General features: G+C 44.0%; 1 protein-coding gene across 10 annotated transcripts in view; it reads right to left on the reverse strand.

Annotated features, from left to right (window-relative positions):
- Positions 1-5,189, reverse strand: part of LOC137377298 (cyclin-dependent kinase-like 2) — a 70,070-nt gene extending 64,881 nt beyond the window's left edge. For 4 of the 10 annotated variants that reach the window (XR_010976393.1, XM_068046877.1, XM_068046886.1 and 1 more), the window contains exon 1: positions 4,892-5,180. The gene's annotated coding sequence lies outside the window, so the exon portion shown is untranslated. Of the gene's footprint in view, positions 1-4,886 lie in introns of all 10 variants that reach the window. The other 6 variants (XR_010976394.1, XM_068046901.1, XM_068046869.1 and 3 more) reach the window with 6 other exon arrangements.
- Between the last annotated feature and the right edge of the window lie 10,347 nt (positions 5,190-15,536).

Raw genomic sequence — 15,536 nt, forward strand, 5'->3', positions numbered from 1 at the left:
AAAAGAGAAGACTGAGGGGTGACCTGATAGAGGTCTTGAAAATTATGAAAGGGTTTGATAGGGTAGACGTAGAGAAGATATTTCCACTTGTTGGAGAAACCAGAACCAGAGGCCATAAATATAAGACAGTCAGTAATAAACCCAATCGGGAATTCAGGAGAAACCTCTTTATCCAGAGTGTGGTGAGAATGTGGAACTCACTACCACAGGGAGTGGTTGAGGTGAATAGTATAGATACAGTTAAAAAGGAAAAAAAAAAGACTTGCATTTATATAGCACCTTTCATGACCACTGAAAGTCTTGAAGCACTTTCTAGCCAATGAAGTTCTTTTGAGGTGTCGTCACTGTTGTAATGTCGGAAACACAGCAGCCAATTTGTAAATAGCAAGATCCCACAACAGAAATGTGATAATGACCGGTTTTTCTTTTTGTGATGTTAGTTGAGGGATAAATATTGCCCGGGACACCGGGGAGAACTCCCCTGCTCTTCTTCAAAATAGTGCCATGGGTTCTTTTAAATCCCGAGAGGAAAGATGGGTACTTGGTTTAATGTCTCATCCAAAAGACAGTATCACCCTCACTACTGCACGGGTTTGTCAGATTGTTGTGCTGGAGTCCTGGGGTAGGACTTGAACCTGGCCCTTGTGGCTCAGAGATCAGAGTGCTACTAACTGAGGCACAGCGGGAAGTTAGATGAATACTTGAGGGAGAAAGGAATTGAAGTATATGCTGATTGGGTGAAATGAAGTAGGATAGGAGTCGTCTCATGTGGAGCATAAACACCAGCATAGATCAGATGGGCCAAATGGTCTGTTTCTGTGCTGGAAATTCAATGTAATTCTATGCAGTGTAATGGAAGATTACTTTACCATTTAGAGACATCAAATAACAAGGTGTCGAGTAACATTAACTATCACAACTGGCTGCTGAATAATCACCAGAAAATCAAAAATGATTACATAAGATCATTGCACAAGAACTGTCCATACTCTGCTGAAAGAGCAAAATATGTCTTAATTTCACATTACAATTGTATTTATACAATGCCTTTATCATGGTAATGTGTCCCAGAGCAATCCACAGAAGCTGTAATAGATCAAATTTCATACCGAGCCACATCAGAAGATATTAGGACAGGTGATTAAAAGCTTGGTCAAAGAGCTAGGTTTTAAAGAGCGTTTAAAAGGAGCAGAGAGAGGCGGAGAGGTTGAGGGAGGGAGTTTCGGAGCTGGAGATACGGCCGCCAGTGGTGGGGTGATGAAAGCAGAAGTGTTCAAGAGGCCAGAATTAGAGGAGAGCAGAGATCTTGGAGGGTTGTAGGCACTGGAGGTGGTTACAGAGATAAGGAGAGACGAGGCCATGGAGAGATTTGAACACAAGGATGAGAAATGGAAATTTGAGGCAAATGAATGATTTTAGAGATTTAGGATATTTCAACGTAGAAGAACTTTAGAATTTAGGTTCAAATTTCAAAGAAACTGCAATTTGCCACAATGAATGAAAAAGTAATTCTTTTGAAAAAAGTCACAATTACCATGGTGAACTGTCCTCATGTGGCCACGATGTCTGTGTTGAAATATGTTCCAGTCAGTCAGTGGATCAGAAAGACCTCCCAGAATAGACATCTGAGTTATTGTTATAAATAGTTTGGTGGAATTACAGACATTGACACCTTGAAACTCAACGCCCAGTCACACATTCTGCGCACTTTTCTTGCAGGTCAGTACAAAAGGTTATATCGTTGAAAGCAAGGCCTATGCTTTAATGGTGCACAACCATTTGACACACGTACCCTGAATAATTCCCAAAGGAGCCTCTCAATCTAAACTCTTTTCAGTGGGAATGACAACTCCATTAATCTAAAGCTGATGGTTATGTTTGTCAGCAGGATATATGACACAGAGGAAGAGTAAATCAATCGTTCAGAACAAATTGGAAGAAGTGATGATGAGCTCCCACATTAACAATTAACCACTTGTGGAAATTGCTTTCAGACAATCAGTTGCAATTCAACATTCTCCTACTCAGACAAGTACCGTTAACAGGACCGTGTCTAACAGTCTAGACGGACCTGCTAGCACTTGGGCCCATAATCCAAGCTGACACTCCCAGTGCAATACTGAGGGAGTGCTGCACTGCTGAAGGGGCTGTCTTTCACATGAGATGTTAAACTGAGGCCCTGTCTGCCCTCTCAGGTAAAAGAACTCCTGGCACTATTTCGAAGAAGAGCAGGGGATCTCTTCCCGGTCTCCTGGCCAATATTTATCGCTCAACCAACATCACAAAAACAACGATCTGATCATGATCACAGTGCTGTTTGTGGGATCATGCTGTGTACAAATTGGCTGTTGTGTTTCCTAAAATACAACAGTGACTACACTTCAAAACGACTTCATTGGCTGTAAAACACTTTGGGACTTCCTGAGGTAATGAAAGGTGCTACAGAAATGTAAGTCTTTCTTTCTAGATGTGGTTCCAGTCTGAACTATTTGATGTTTCAAGTGCATTAGTAAACAATGGAGATTAAATTTTTGTACTTAACCCAACAATCCAACTAGACTGGAGAAATTCCACTTTTCCTCAACACATTAACTGAACAAACCAGAAAATAGTAATTCATTAGACTTCAAATTGAGGAAATAAGGAGACCTAATCACTGGATTATACTCGTTATCCCATGTTCTCCCACAATGAAGTCAAGTGGGGCGTGTGACAGGCAGGAGTGTGACAGGCAGGAGCGTGACAGGCAGCAGTGTGACAGGCAGGAGCGCGACAGGCAGGAACGTGACAGGCAGGAGTGTGACAGGCAGCAGTGACAGGTAGGAGTGTGACAGGCAGGAGTGTGACAGGCAGGAGTGTGACACGCAGGAGTGTGACACGCAGGAGTGAGACAGGCAGCAGTGTAACAGACAGCAGTGTGACAGGCAAAGTGTCATCCCCAAAAATCTGGGATGCTGGGGATCAATTGAAAATTTTAAGACTGAGATTAATCGATCTTTGTTGGGTAAGGGTATAAAGGGATCTGGAACAGAGTGCAATAAATGTAGGTGATGTCCGTGTCCACTGTGATCTAACTGAATAGTGGAACAGGCTAGAGGGGCTGAATGGTCTCCTCCTGTTCCAATGTTCCTGAAAACAACTGCATAATTGTTCTGGAAAGATGGAGCATAGGAACAGGCCATTCAGCCCCTCTAGCCCATTCCCTCATTCAATGGCTAACCTGCGACCTAACTCCATATACCCCCCCTTAGTTCCATCTCGCTGAGGTATATATTCTATTTCACATTCATGACTGGGCAGTTCTTGTTGCTTTTGGCAGTTGTTCACACATATTACATTGGCCAGATTAACTGCAATTTCATTTGTGCTCAAAGCTGTGTATTTCTCTTTCTGTATACTCACAGTGGATTCTTTGTTTAAACAATGCAATCACTTGATGATGGAATGCCTGTCAAATGTTTCCATCACTCTCATGTATCTCCAGGTTGAATGTTATGAGAATATTCTTTTGTTTCAGTTTGGTTCAGAGTGTAAAGTGACACTATCACGGAGTCAAGAGGACATGAGTTCAAGCTCTCCTCCAGCTCATCATCTAAGTATTCACTCCAGTGCAGGACTGAGGGAGTACTGCATTTCTGAGGGTGCTGTCCACTGGGTAAACCGAGGCCCCTGTTTGCCTATGCAGGTGGAGGTTAAGGGATCCCATGGCACTATTTGAAAACGCTAACGTTCCAAGCTAACATTTGCCCATCAACTGCCAGCAGCAAAACCAGATTGATTTGTCATTAATCTAATTTGCTGTTTGTGGGATCTTACAATGCACAAAATGGCTGCTGTGTTTTGCCTAAATAACAGCATTGGCTGTAATTCAGATTAATTCATTGGCTGTAAAGCCCTTTGGGGCATCTTCGGGATGTGAAAGATGTTATATAAATGCAATTTCTTCTCCTCAGTTATTATCCATGCAGTAAATTGGTGTGTTTACTTGTGTAACAGTATCATTTAGGAATATAAGAAAATATAGGACTGCGAAACACTCTGCAGTCCATCTGGCCAGTGTTGAAAATTTCTCAATAGCTCATTCCCTCAAATCATAGAATCTGACAGCACAGAGGAGGCCATTCAGCCCATTGAGCTGATGCCGGCTTTTTGGAAGAACTATCCAATTAATCCCACTCCTCTCTCTGTAAATTTTTCCCCTTCCAGTATTTATCCAATTCCCTTTTGAAAGTTACTATTGAATCTGCTTCCACCGCCCAAAGACCTCTATTAAAGATCTTATCTCATTCTCCCATAACTTTTCCATACAATTCTACCTTCATTACCTTCCTACACAGTCTGCTTTAGGTGTTCACTCCACTCTATAAACAATAACTCAGCCTCAAGTTGTGCATCTTTCCTGGTTAGAAACTTGCCCTCCTGTTGCCAGCTTCTAGAATCCGCGACAGTCTGGAACATTTAACTCAATGTCTTTGGAAAGCCAGTGTAAAATAGCAATGTTCCAGGAAAAAAAGTAGTTTTGAAAGTTCAATTTTTTAAACCACTTTTTAAAAAAAGTTTCAATAAATTCAGACAAAAAAAGCTGCCAACACTCCAGTTTCCATTGTTACATTATCCCGACGGCCAGTTCCACAAACAGAATTTGGTGAATCCCTTAATAAGAGATTTATTACGCTCAGTTTTATTCTTCAACTGTCACACTACACATTAAACTATTTGCAGGTACATTCCCGAGTCTCTCCCAGTAGATGAGAAATTTTAGCCATCCTTCCCCATATCTGCATGCAGTTTTATTCTGCAGTAACACTCTCTCCCCGCAGTCTCTCTAGTAATCTTCACTTGCTTTGACTTTTTGGGTTATTGTATTTCAGGCTGAAGTTACTTACTGTACCTCCACTAGTGCTGTTAATCTCTGCTCATCCATCTGCGCAGAACATCCGCTGTTAAACTTCCAAATGACACAAGGCGGTGTCATTCCGGACCCCCTCTCCCTCTGTGTTAAAGTCTGGGTGAAGTGGCGGCTCTTTATCCCTTCGTGTGGAGTCAGTTGAAGCGCCTGAGTCGTGTGAACCTCTGGTGTCAGTGACTGAGTCCCAGAGTACTGGTGATGCTAGTCACAGTGTGAGGAGGGTAGGACAAGCACAGGAGCCTGTGTCCTTGGCCAGGATCCACATATTGCTCACAAACACAACACAAAAGGTGCCTGTGTGCTGAAAGGTTACCAAGCAACAAGCGACTCTCTCCACAACATGTAGGTCCAAAACTCGAATCTACGCTCCAGAATCTGCTACTCTGATGGTTCCATCTCCCACATAAACTTTTTCTGGGGGCGGAAAAAGTTTGCAAAAAGTTTGCCAAGTCTGCAGGACTGACTGCTCCGTTTTCCTCGTAATTTTTTTGTTGGAGACAAGATGAAAAAGTTAGCGGTGAGAAGGGAATCTCCTGCAGAAAAAGTTGGAAACACTCAGCAAGCGATTCAGCACCTGTGCAGAGAACAAGGCGACTTGGGACATTGCCCTCCTCACATTGGTGATACTTTGTGCTGCAAATTTAGATATAGTTTGAAAATTAGACATAAACACCAGCAGTGGTGAAAGTGAATTGCAAATGTCTGCAAAATAAACCCTATCTGGTAGAGTTATAAACTCAGCCACCTTTTTATCTTTTAATTATGAAAATGCAACTGAAGGGGGCAACTGTTCATCCCAGTTCTGACAAAAGATCAGTGACCTGCAATAGTCACTCTTTCTCTCCGCATATGCGGAGTATTTGCAGTATTTTCTCATTTTATTTCAGATTTCCAGCATCCTCAGTAATTTACTTTTGTAAAGCTGTCTACCTTTAGTTTCACCACACAGCGCAGATCAGGGTGTTTATTTGTGAACTGAACTCCCTCACTCACCAAACTCCCACTTTACACTCTGTGCACTCAAAGCAGCAATTGCTTTAACAATCGATAATAATCTCAAACGGCAGAAGTTTCAACACTCACCAGTCACAAATGTACTTTTATAGCTCTCTTGGACTCTGCAATTGTTTTGAAGCTGTGTTGGTTTTTATTTGGGTTCAGTAAGAATTCATACAATACAGCATTTCAGCAGCAGTTTACAGGGTACATTATTACCCTAGTGTTCCCTGGATAGAAGCTGTGACAACGTGCTCCACATTCCCTTGCAGTTCATCCTCATTCACCCTCCAAGTGCTGACTGTTAAAGGTGCTAGGCTGAATGTGGTTTCAAGTCCCCTGGTTATACCCCGTAGATTGGATCAAAGAATAAACAGCTTCCTTGTTAGACAGGGAAAGGCTATTATCAACAGTGGCATTTTAAGATGAATCCGCTGTTACATGCAAGCTGCAACTTTTAAATTCTTTCAGGCCAGTTTCTCCAAATATCCTTTAAACCCATATTTCCTCACACCTTCCCAATCCCTACAACAGTCCATAGATAACCAGGATTGATGAAATGCAGATTTAACCATTTCTAGTAAACAATTTTTATTTTAAGTCGCCTCAGAAGGGATAATGGCCAATCAGTAGTTTCTGTCTTTCCGAGGAGACACTAAACCAAGGCCCTGTTTGCCCTGTCAGATGAATCTAAAAGATCCCATCAGATTATTTCAAAGAAGAGCTGGGGAGTTATTCCAGTGCCCTGGGCCAATATTTATTCTTAAATGAACAACAACAGCAGCAACGTACGTTTATGTATCTTTATATCAACATCATTAAAAAACTCTGGTCATCATCTCATTGTGGTTTGTGGGATCTTGCTGTGCACAAATTGTCTGCCATGTTTCCTACATTACAAGTGATCACACTTCAAAAGTACTTCATTGGTTGTAAAATGGTTTTTGACATTTTGAGTTCATGAAAGGAGGACTTTATAAATGAAAATCAGTGATAGAACCTGAAATAAGGTACTTCATTTCATAAAATTTCAGCCCCTCTCCCCCATTTTATTTCCAAACCCTTGCAGTTCAGCAAGTCCAGTGCGTAGTGTTGCAAAAAGTAAACCAGTTAATCTACACACAAGAGGAAACACTCTCCTTATTGTCCAAAGAAAATGATTGCATGTAGTTTTGGAGAAAATGCACTCTCTCACAAGACAATGGCCTCAGAAAGTGCCAGAGAGCAAAATCAAAAGTTCTTGAAATGTTACTATTTTGGCAGCATGTTTTTATGTTATAGGTATGGACACAAAATCAAAATGCCTGCAGCTGTGAGTCTTCTTCTTCTTCTTCTTCTTCTTCTTTGGCCTCCTTGTCTCGGGAGACAATGGGTAAGCGCCTGGAGGTGGTCAGTGGTTTGTGAAGCAGCGCCTGGAGTGGCTATAAAGGCCAATTCTAGAGTGACAGGCTCTTCCACAGGTGCTGCAGAAAAATTTGATTGTCGGGGCTGTTACACAGTTGGCTCTCTCCTTGCGCTTCTGTCTTTTTTCCTGCCAACTGCTAAGTCTCTTCGACTCGCCACACTTTAGCCCCGCCTTTATGGCTGTACGCCAGCTCAGGCGATCGCTGGCAACTGACTCCCACGACTTGTGATCAATGTCACAGGATTTCATGTCGCGTTTGCAGACGTCTTTAAAGCGGAGATATGGATGGCCGGTGGGTCTGATACCAGTGGCGAGCTCGCTGTACAATGTGTCTTTGGGGATCCTGCCATCTTCCATGCGGCTCACATGGCCAAGCCATCTCAAGTGCCGCTGACTCAGTAGTGTGTATAAGCTGGGGATGTTGGCCGCCTCGAGGACTTCTGTGTTGGAGATACGGTCCTGCCACCTGATGCCAAGTATTCTCCGGAGGCAGCGAAGATGGAATGAATTGAGACGTCGCTCTTGGCTGATGTACGTTGTCCAGGCCCCGCTGCCATAGAGCAAGGTACTGAGGACACAGGCTTGATACACTCGGACTTTTGTGTTCCGTGTCAGTGCGCCATTTTCCCACACTCTCTTGGCCAGTCTGGACATAGCAGTGGAAGCCTTTCCCATGCGCTTGTTGATTTCTGCATCGAGAGACAGGGTACTGGTGATAGTTGAGCCTAGGTAGGTGAACTCTTGAACCACTTCCAGAGCGTGGTCGCCGATATTGATGGATGGAGCATTTCTGAGGTCCTGTCCCATGATGTTCGTTTTCTTGAGGCTGATGGTTGAGCCAAATTTGTTGCAGGCAGCCACAATCTTGTCGATGAGTCTCTGCAGACACTCTTCTGTGTGGGATGTTAAAGCAGCATCGTCAGCAAAGAGGAGTTCCCTGATGAGGACTTTCCGTACTTTGGTCTTCGCTCTTAGACAGGCAAGGTTGAACAGCCTGCCCCCTGATCTTGTGTGGAGGAAAATTCCTTCTTCTGAAGACTTGAACGCGTGCGAGAGCAGCAGGGAGAAGAAAGTCCCAAACAGTGTGGATGCGAGAACACAGCCCTGTTTCACGCCACTCAGGATAGGAAAGGGGTCTGATGATGCACCCCTATGCTGAATTGTGCCTTTCATATTGTCATGGAATGAGGTGATGATACTTAGTAGCTTTGGTGGACATCCGATCTTTGCTAGTAGTCTGAAGAGACCACGTCTGCTGATGAGGTCAAAGGCTTTGGTGAGATCAATGAAAGCAATGTAGAGGGGCATCTGTTGTTCACGGCATTTCTCCTGTATCTGACGATGGGAGAACAGCATGTCAACGGTCGACCTCTCTGCACGAAAGCCACACTGTGCCTCAGGGTAGACATGCTCAGCCAGCTTCTGGAGCCTGTTTAAAGCGACTCGAGCGAAGACTTTCCCCACTATGCTGAGCAGGGAGATTTCACGGTAGTTGTTGCAGTCACCGCGGTCACCTTTGTTTTTATAGAGGGTGATGATATTGGCATCGCACATGTTCTGTGGTACTGCTCCCTCGTCCCAGCACAGGCAAAGCAGTTCATGTTGTGCTGAGAGTATAGCAGGCTTGGCACTCTTGATTATTTCAGGGGCTTTTCCGCTGGCTAGAGAATCAATGGCATCACTTAGTTCCGATTTTGTTGGCTGTATGTCCAGCTCACCCATGACTGGTAGAGGCTGGGCTGCATTGAGGGCAGTCTCAGTGACAACATTCTCCCTGGAGTACAGTTCTAGGTAGTGCTCAACCCAGTGGTCCATTTGTTTGCGTTGGTCAGTGATTATGTCCCCCGATTTAGATTTGAGGGGGGCGATCTTCTTGATGGTTGGCCCAAGAGCTCTCTTAATGCCATCATACATTCCTCTGATGTTTCTGGTGTCTGAGGCCAGCTGAATATGACGGCATAGGTGTTGCCAGTAGTCATTTGCGCAGCGCCTGGCTGTTCTTTGTTCTAAATGCTATGGATGTTAACTCGCTGGGGGCTTTCTTGTAGTTCAACAGTGCAATGCGCTTAGCGGCTATGACAGGTGCCAGCTCTTCATTATGAGATTGAAACCAGTCTTCATTCCACCAGGAACAATCAGCTCAGAACATGGTCCAGGCAACGATCAGAATCAGAAAGTAACATCTCATTTTAAAAGGAAGCGCTGGGAATGGAGAGGTTTTATTATCTTGGAACAAACATTGTAGAGTTAAATGAAGCACTGACTTAGTTTACTATTCTGCTCCTGGGCTCCCCCCACATATTCCCATTCACGAGACCATCCCCTAACCCGCTCCTTATCCAACTGTCCTTGTCATCAGTGACTTCCTGACACCCAAATCCCACTCTCACAATCTGCCGATCCCCGACGCGTTGCCAACTCTGGTTGGATTTATCCTTGAAGGCTTTGTCACATGACCTCTAACCCCACATTGCAATCAGTGTCCTCTCTGCCCCCTCAACCACAGCCCCAATATTTTTATAACTAATAAACAAAATGGTCAAACAATATTTTAAAAAAACACAATTTTTTAATGCCCCTGGGATTTTCCTCCGGGTTTTGCTCATTGCAATGTCCAGGAGATTAATCTTTTAATTCCTGGAGACTCCAGAGCAATCCTGGAGGGTTGGTAACCCTGTCCTTTCCAACCCCACTACCCACCTCACCACAAATATCACCCCCACCTGCTTGCGGTTAAAATTGGTGCTTTAGGTTTTAATGTCATTCGAAATATTAAAATCCCACTGCAGGGCGGAATCACAAAGCACCATCTACTGTTGTGGAATGGAATAATAGCTAGAGACTGAAAGCAGGATGTCGTCAGTTAAAAATAATTGTGCTAATTCTCGCTGTGTGGCAATTAAATCTTAGAAACTCAAAATATTCATTCCATCTTCTCCCCTTCTGACTCATTCCGAGACCCCTGTACACATCTCCCCCAGCCAGCAACAACTTGCATTTATATAGCACCTTGAATGTGGTAAAACATCTCAAGGTGCTTCACTGCAGCGATTATCAAACACAATGACTCTGAGCCATATAAGGAGATGTTAGGGCAGGTGACCAAAAACTTGGTCAAGTAGATTATAAGGAGCGCTGTAATGGAAGAGAGGGAGCAGTAGAGGGGCGGAGAGGTTTAGGGAGGGAATTCTAGAGCTTAGGGCTCAGGCAGCTGAAGGCATGGCCACCAATGGTGGAGTGATTAAAATTGGGGATATGCCAGAGGCCGGAATTGGAGGAATGCCGAGATCTCAGAGGGTTGTGGGGCTGGAGGAGATTAGAGAGATAGGGAGGAGCGAGGCCATGGAGGGATCTAAGTACAATAGAACTCCCAGCTCTTACTCCCAGAGGGTTTATATTTTTTTTGTAATAGCTAGACACAAAAATACCTAACCTTCCCCTTCTAGCTTTCACTTCATTGTCATGTGATGTGTATAGTAATGTGAAACATATTGCACTGGAACCTTCCAGTTGAAAACCAGATAGCAGAAGGATGGGTGAGATCCTTGTCTGGGTTCTAATGTTCGGTTTGTTGCTGGTAACAATTTGAACATTCAAAAATGATGGGAATAAAAGGCTATGCCTGTCCCATACTGTCATGAAACATCATGATTAAACACCCAATCTCCAGGGTGAAACAAAAAAAGACAAGAACATGGACAATAAGCGGACAAAAATCAGGATAGTTCCTTTTCTGATCCCAGGTACAGCACAGATTCATCTGAATGACACCAGGGCTAAAAGGGTTAAATTATAAGGGTAGATTGCAAAGACTAGCCTTGTATTCCCTCGAGTATTGAAGATTAAAGGGGTGATTTCATTGAGTTGTTTAAGATAATTGAAGTATATGATAGTTTTTCTCTATCTACCCTATTTCCTCTGGTGGGAAGAGTCCAGAACAAAGGGGCAGAACCTTAAAATTTGAGCCAGGCCGTTCAGGGATGATGTCAGGAAGCACTTCTTCACACAAAAGGGAGTGGAAATCTGGAACTCTCTCCCCCAGAAAGCTTTTGAGGCTGGAGGTCAAAACTGAGACTGGCAGATTTTTGTTAGGTGAGAGTATTAAGGGAACGCTAAACCTCTCCCTCCTCCTTTTAACACACTCCTTAAAACATATACTTTGAAGAATTTTTTAGTCACTTGTCTTTTTTAATTCATTCACAGGATGTGGGCATTGCTGGCTAGGTCAGCATTTATTACCCATCCCTAATTGCCCTTGAGAAGGTGATGGTGAGCCACTGCAGTCCATCTGGTGTGGGTACACCAACAGTGCTTCTAGGGAGGGAGTTCCAGGATTTTGACCCAGCGACAGTGAAGAAACTGCGATATAGTTCCAAGTCAGGATGGTGTGTGGCTTGGAGGGGAACTTGCAGGTGGTGGCATTCCCATGCATCTGCTACCCTTGTCCTTCTAGGTGGTAGGGGTCATAGGTTTGGAAGGTGCTGTCTAAGGAGGCTTGGTGAGTTGCTGCAGTGCATCTTGTAGATGGTACACACTGCTGCCACTGTGTGCTGGCAGTGGAAGGACTGAATGTTTAAGGTGGTGGATAGGGTGCTAAGCAAGTGGGAGGCTTTGTCCTGGATGGTGTCGAGCTTCTTCATCCAGGCAAGTGGCGAGTATTCTATCACACTCCTGACTTGTGCCTTTTAGATGGTGGACAGGGTTTGGGAAATCAGGATTTGAGTTACTCTTCACAGAATTCCCAGCCTCTGATCTGCTCTTGTAGCCATAGTATTTATGTGGCTGGCCCAATTCAGTTTCTGGTCAATGGTGACCCTCAGGTTGTTCATGGTGGGGGAATGTGATGATGGCAATGTTGAGGACTCCCACAGCCACTCCATCGTGTGCAAAGCACTGTGCTGCCACCTCTGGTGCATCTGTCATAGTCAGAGTCCTTACAGCACAGGAGGAGACCATTTGGCCCATCGAGTCCATGCCAGCTCTCTGTAGAACAATCAGTTCCATTCCCCCACTCTATCCCCATCCTAACTGTGGGACAGGACATACCCTGAGATAGTGATTGAGGGGTCTGGAACATTGGCTGAAAGGTATGATTCTGAGAGTATGACCATGTCAGGCTGTTGTTTGACTAGTTTGTGGGACAGCTCTCCCAATTTTCACACCAGTCCTCATATGTTAGTGAGGAGCACTTTGCAGGCTTTGCCTTTGTTGTGACCAAATCAGATACCTCGGTTGGTGCTGGGTGATCCAACAGTTTGATACAACTGAGTGGCTTGCTAGGCCATTTCAGAAGGAAATTAAGAGTCAACCACATTGCTGTGGGTCTGGAGTCACACATAGACCAGACTAGGTAAGGACTGCAGATTTCCCTCCCGAAAGAACATAAGAAATAGGAGCAGGAGTAGGCCATTCAGCCCCTCAAGGCTTGCCCGCCATGCAATAAGATCATGGCTGATCTGTCCCAGGCCTCAACTCCTCTTTTGGGCCTGCTCCGCACAACCCTCGACTTCCCGAGATTTCAAAACTCTATCTACCTCCTCCTTAAATACATTTAGTGACCTAGTCTCCACAACTCTGAGGTAGAGAATTCCAGACATTCACCACCCTGAGAGAAGAAATTCCTTTGCATCTCAGTTTTAAATATGTCCCCTAATTTGAGATTCCCCCACCACTACTGCTCTAATCTCTCAAGTGGCTTGGTGTTGAATTTTGTTTGCTAATAGTCCTGTGGAACACCCTGGGACATTAAAAAGCACTATATAAAATATACAAAATATAAATACATTTTTCACACACTGGTAAAAGCATACACAAGGATAGCAACTAAATATGCAACTTATTTCACTCAGCAGGGAAATTTATACAATCCTGTCACGCCTTCTGCGAAGGTGTCCAAGGTTCAGACTTTGTGAGCTGGCCAGGTTCATATCAGCAAACCACAGGGACCAGACCAAAACTTTGGATCCATGCCCCCATTAATTTTCAGATACCTCAAATTGGTGACACTAACACTTTTTGTTCTATGGTAGGATTTAACAAGAAAGAGCTTACATTCACCAAATTCCCAGGACATTCCATGGCACTTTGCTTGTGAAGTGTATTCGATTACTGTTCCGCAGGCAACCTGAAAATTCCGTAAACGGCAACTAAGCTGAATGAGCCACTAATCCTTTTTACCACATAGGATTACATAGGATATACAGCATAGAAACAGGCCATTCGGCCCAACCAGTGTTTATGTTCCACTCAAGCCTCCTCCCATCTTTCCTCATCTAAATCTATTGTAACTCTCTATTCCCTTCTCCTTCATTGTCTGTCTAGCTTTCCCTTAAATGTTTCTACGCTATTCACCTCAACCACTCCCGATGGTAGCGAGTTCCACATTCTCACCACTCTCTGGGTAAAGTAGTTTCTCCTGAATTCCCTATTGGATTTCTTGGCGACTATCTTATATTTAATAGCCTTAGTTATGCTCTTCCCCGCAAGTGGAAACACTGTAAAATTATGAAAGGTTTTAGTAGCGTAGATAAAGACTTGTATTAGGTCACCCCTCAGTTTTCTTTTTTCAAGAGAAAAGAGACCAGTCTATCAATTCTTTCCTGATATGTATACGCACACATTCCTGGTATCATCCTTGTAAATCTTCTCTGCACCCTCTCAAGTGCCTCTATATCCTGTGTATAATATGGTGACCAGAACTGCATGCAGTTCTTGCAGTGTGGTCTAACTGTTGATGGTTGTGGGAAAATTCATTGCTCCTTTTCTAACACCTCAGAATCTGTTACATCCACCTGAACAGGCATACAGAACCTCAAATTAACAACTCAGCTGAAAGACATCACCGCTGGATAATCCATCACTCTCTCGCTACTGCAATGAAATGTCAGCCTAGATTGTGCTCGCGAATCCAGACCTTGAATCTATTCCTGACTGAGCAGTAAGAGAGCTACAACTGAGCCAAAAAAAGGACTTGTGTTTCTACAGCGCCTTCTGTGACCTCAGGACACCATAAAGTACTATCCGAAGTGTAGTCATTGTCATAACGTAGGAAACACAGCAGCCAATTTGCACACAGCAAGCTCCCGACAAACGCTAATGAGGTAACAAGCAGATAATGTTTTAGGTATTGGTTGAGAGATAAATATTGGCCTAGACACTGGGAAGAACTCTCCTGCTCTTCTTTGAACAGTGCTGCAGGCTTCCTTTATCTGCACCTGAGGGGGGAAGTCGAGGATTTTAATTCAATTTTAATTTAATTTGGAGATACAGCACTGAAACAGGCCCTTCAGCCCACCAGGTCTGTGCCGACCATCAACCACCCATTTTATACTAATTAATCCCATATTCTCTACCACATCCTCACAATTCTCCTACCACCTACCTACACTCGGGGAAATTTACAATGGCCAATTCACCTATCAACCTACAAGTCTTTGGCTGTGGGAGGAAACCGGAGCACCCGGCGAAAACCCACGCAGACACAGGGAGAACTTGCAAACTCCACACAGGCAGTACCCAGAATTGAACCCGGGTCGCTGGAGCTGTGAGGCTGCGGTGCTAACCACTGCGCCACTGTGCCGCCCACATTTGCTTTAACATCTCATCAGGAACCTCCAACAGAGCATCACTTGCTTAATCAACCGAGTTTAGATGCTGAAATCCCTGGAGTAGAGCTCAAACCCGTAACCTTTTGACTTGGAGGTGAGAGTGTGCTACCCATTGAGTTACAGTTAACATCAAGCTGAAATTACCTTCTGATGAACTGACAGCACCAACAACCCTCTGCAATCTTTCACCTCACAAAATTCACATTTTAAATACAAATGAGACTGAACTGCCTGGGCTTCCACATCTGGATTACCGTGTTCCAAGGTCACACGTGGTTTTGGGGTTGCATGTTGGATAGACCTAGTTTGCAACAACATTGCTTCTTCCTCACATGTGTAATAATTACCATCTAATGTTCAAAATGTAATTTTGTAATAAAAACCATCTAATGCTGGAAAAACTCAGCGGGTCTGGCAACATCTGTGGAGAGAGAAACAGAGTTAACGTTTCAGGTCAGTGACCTTTCATCAGAACTAGCAGATATAAGAAATGTAAAAGATTTTAAGCAAGCAAAACGGGGGCGGGGGAAGAAATAACAATAGAGAAGGGGTAGAAAGGACAAGGTCACAGAATAGCGGATCAGAAGGTCATGGAGCAAAGGCAAATATGTTAATTGTG

This window comes from Heterodontus francisci, chromosome 1 (assembly GCF_036365525.1).
Source record: "Heterodontus francisci isolate sHetFra1 chromosome 1, sHetFra1.hap1, whole genome shotgun sequence".
NCBI lineage: Eukaryota > Metazoa > Chordata > Chondrichthyes > Heterodontiformes > Heterodontidae > Heterodontus > Heterodontus francisci.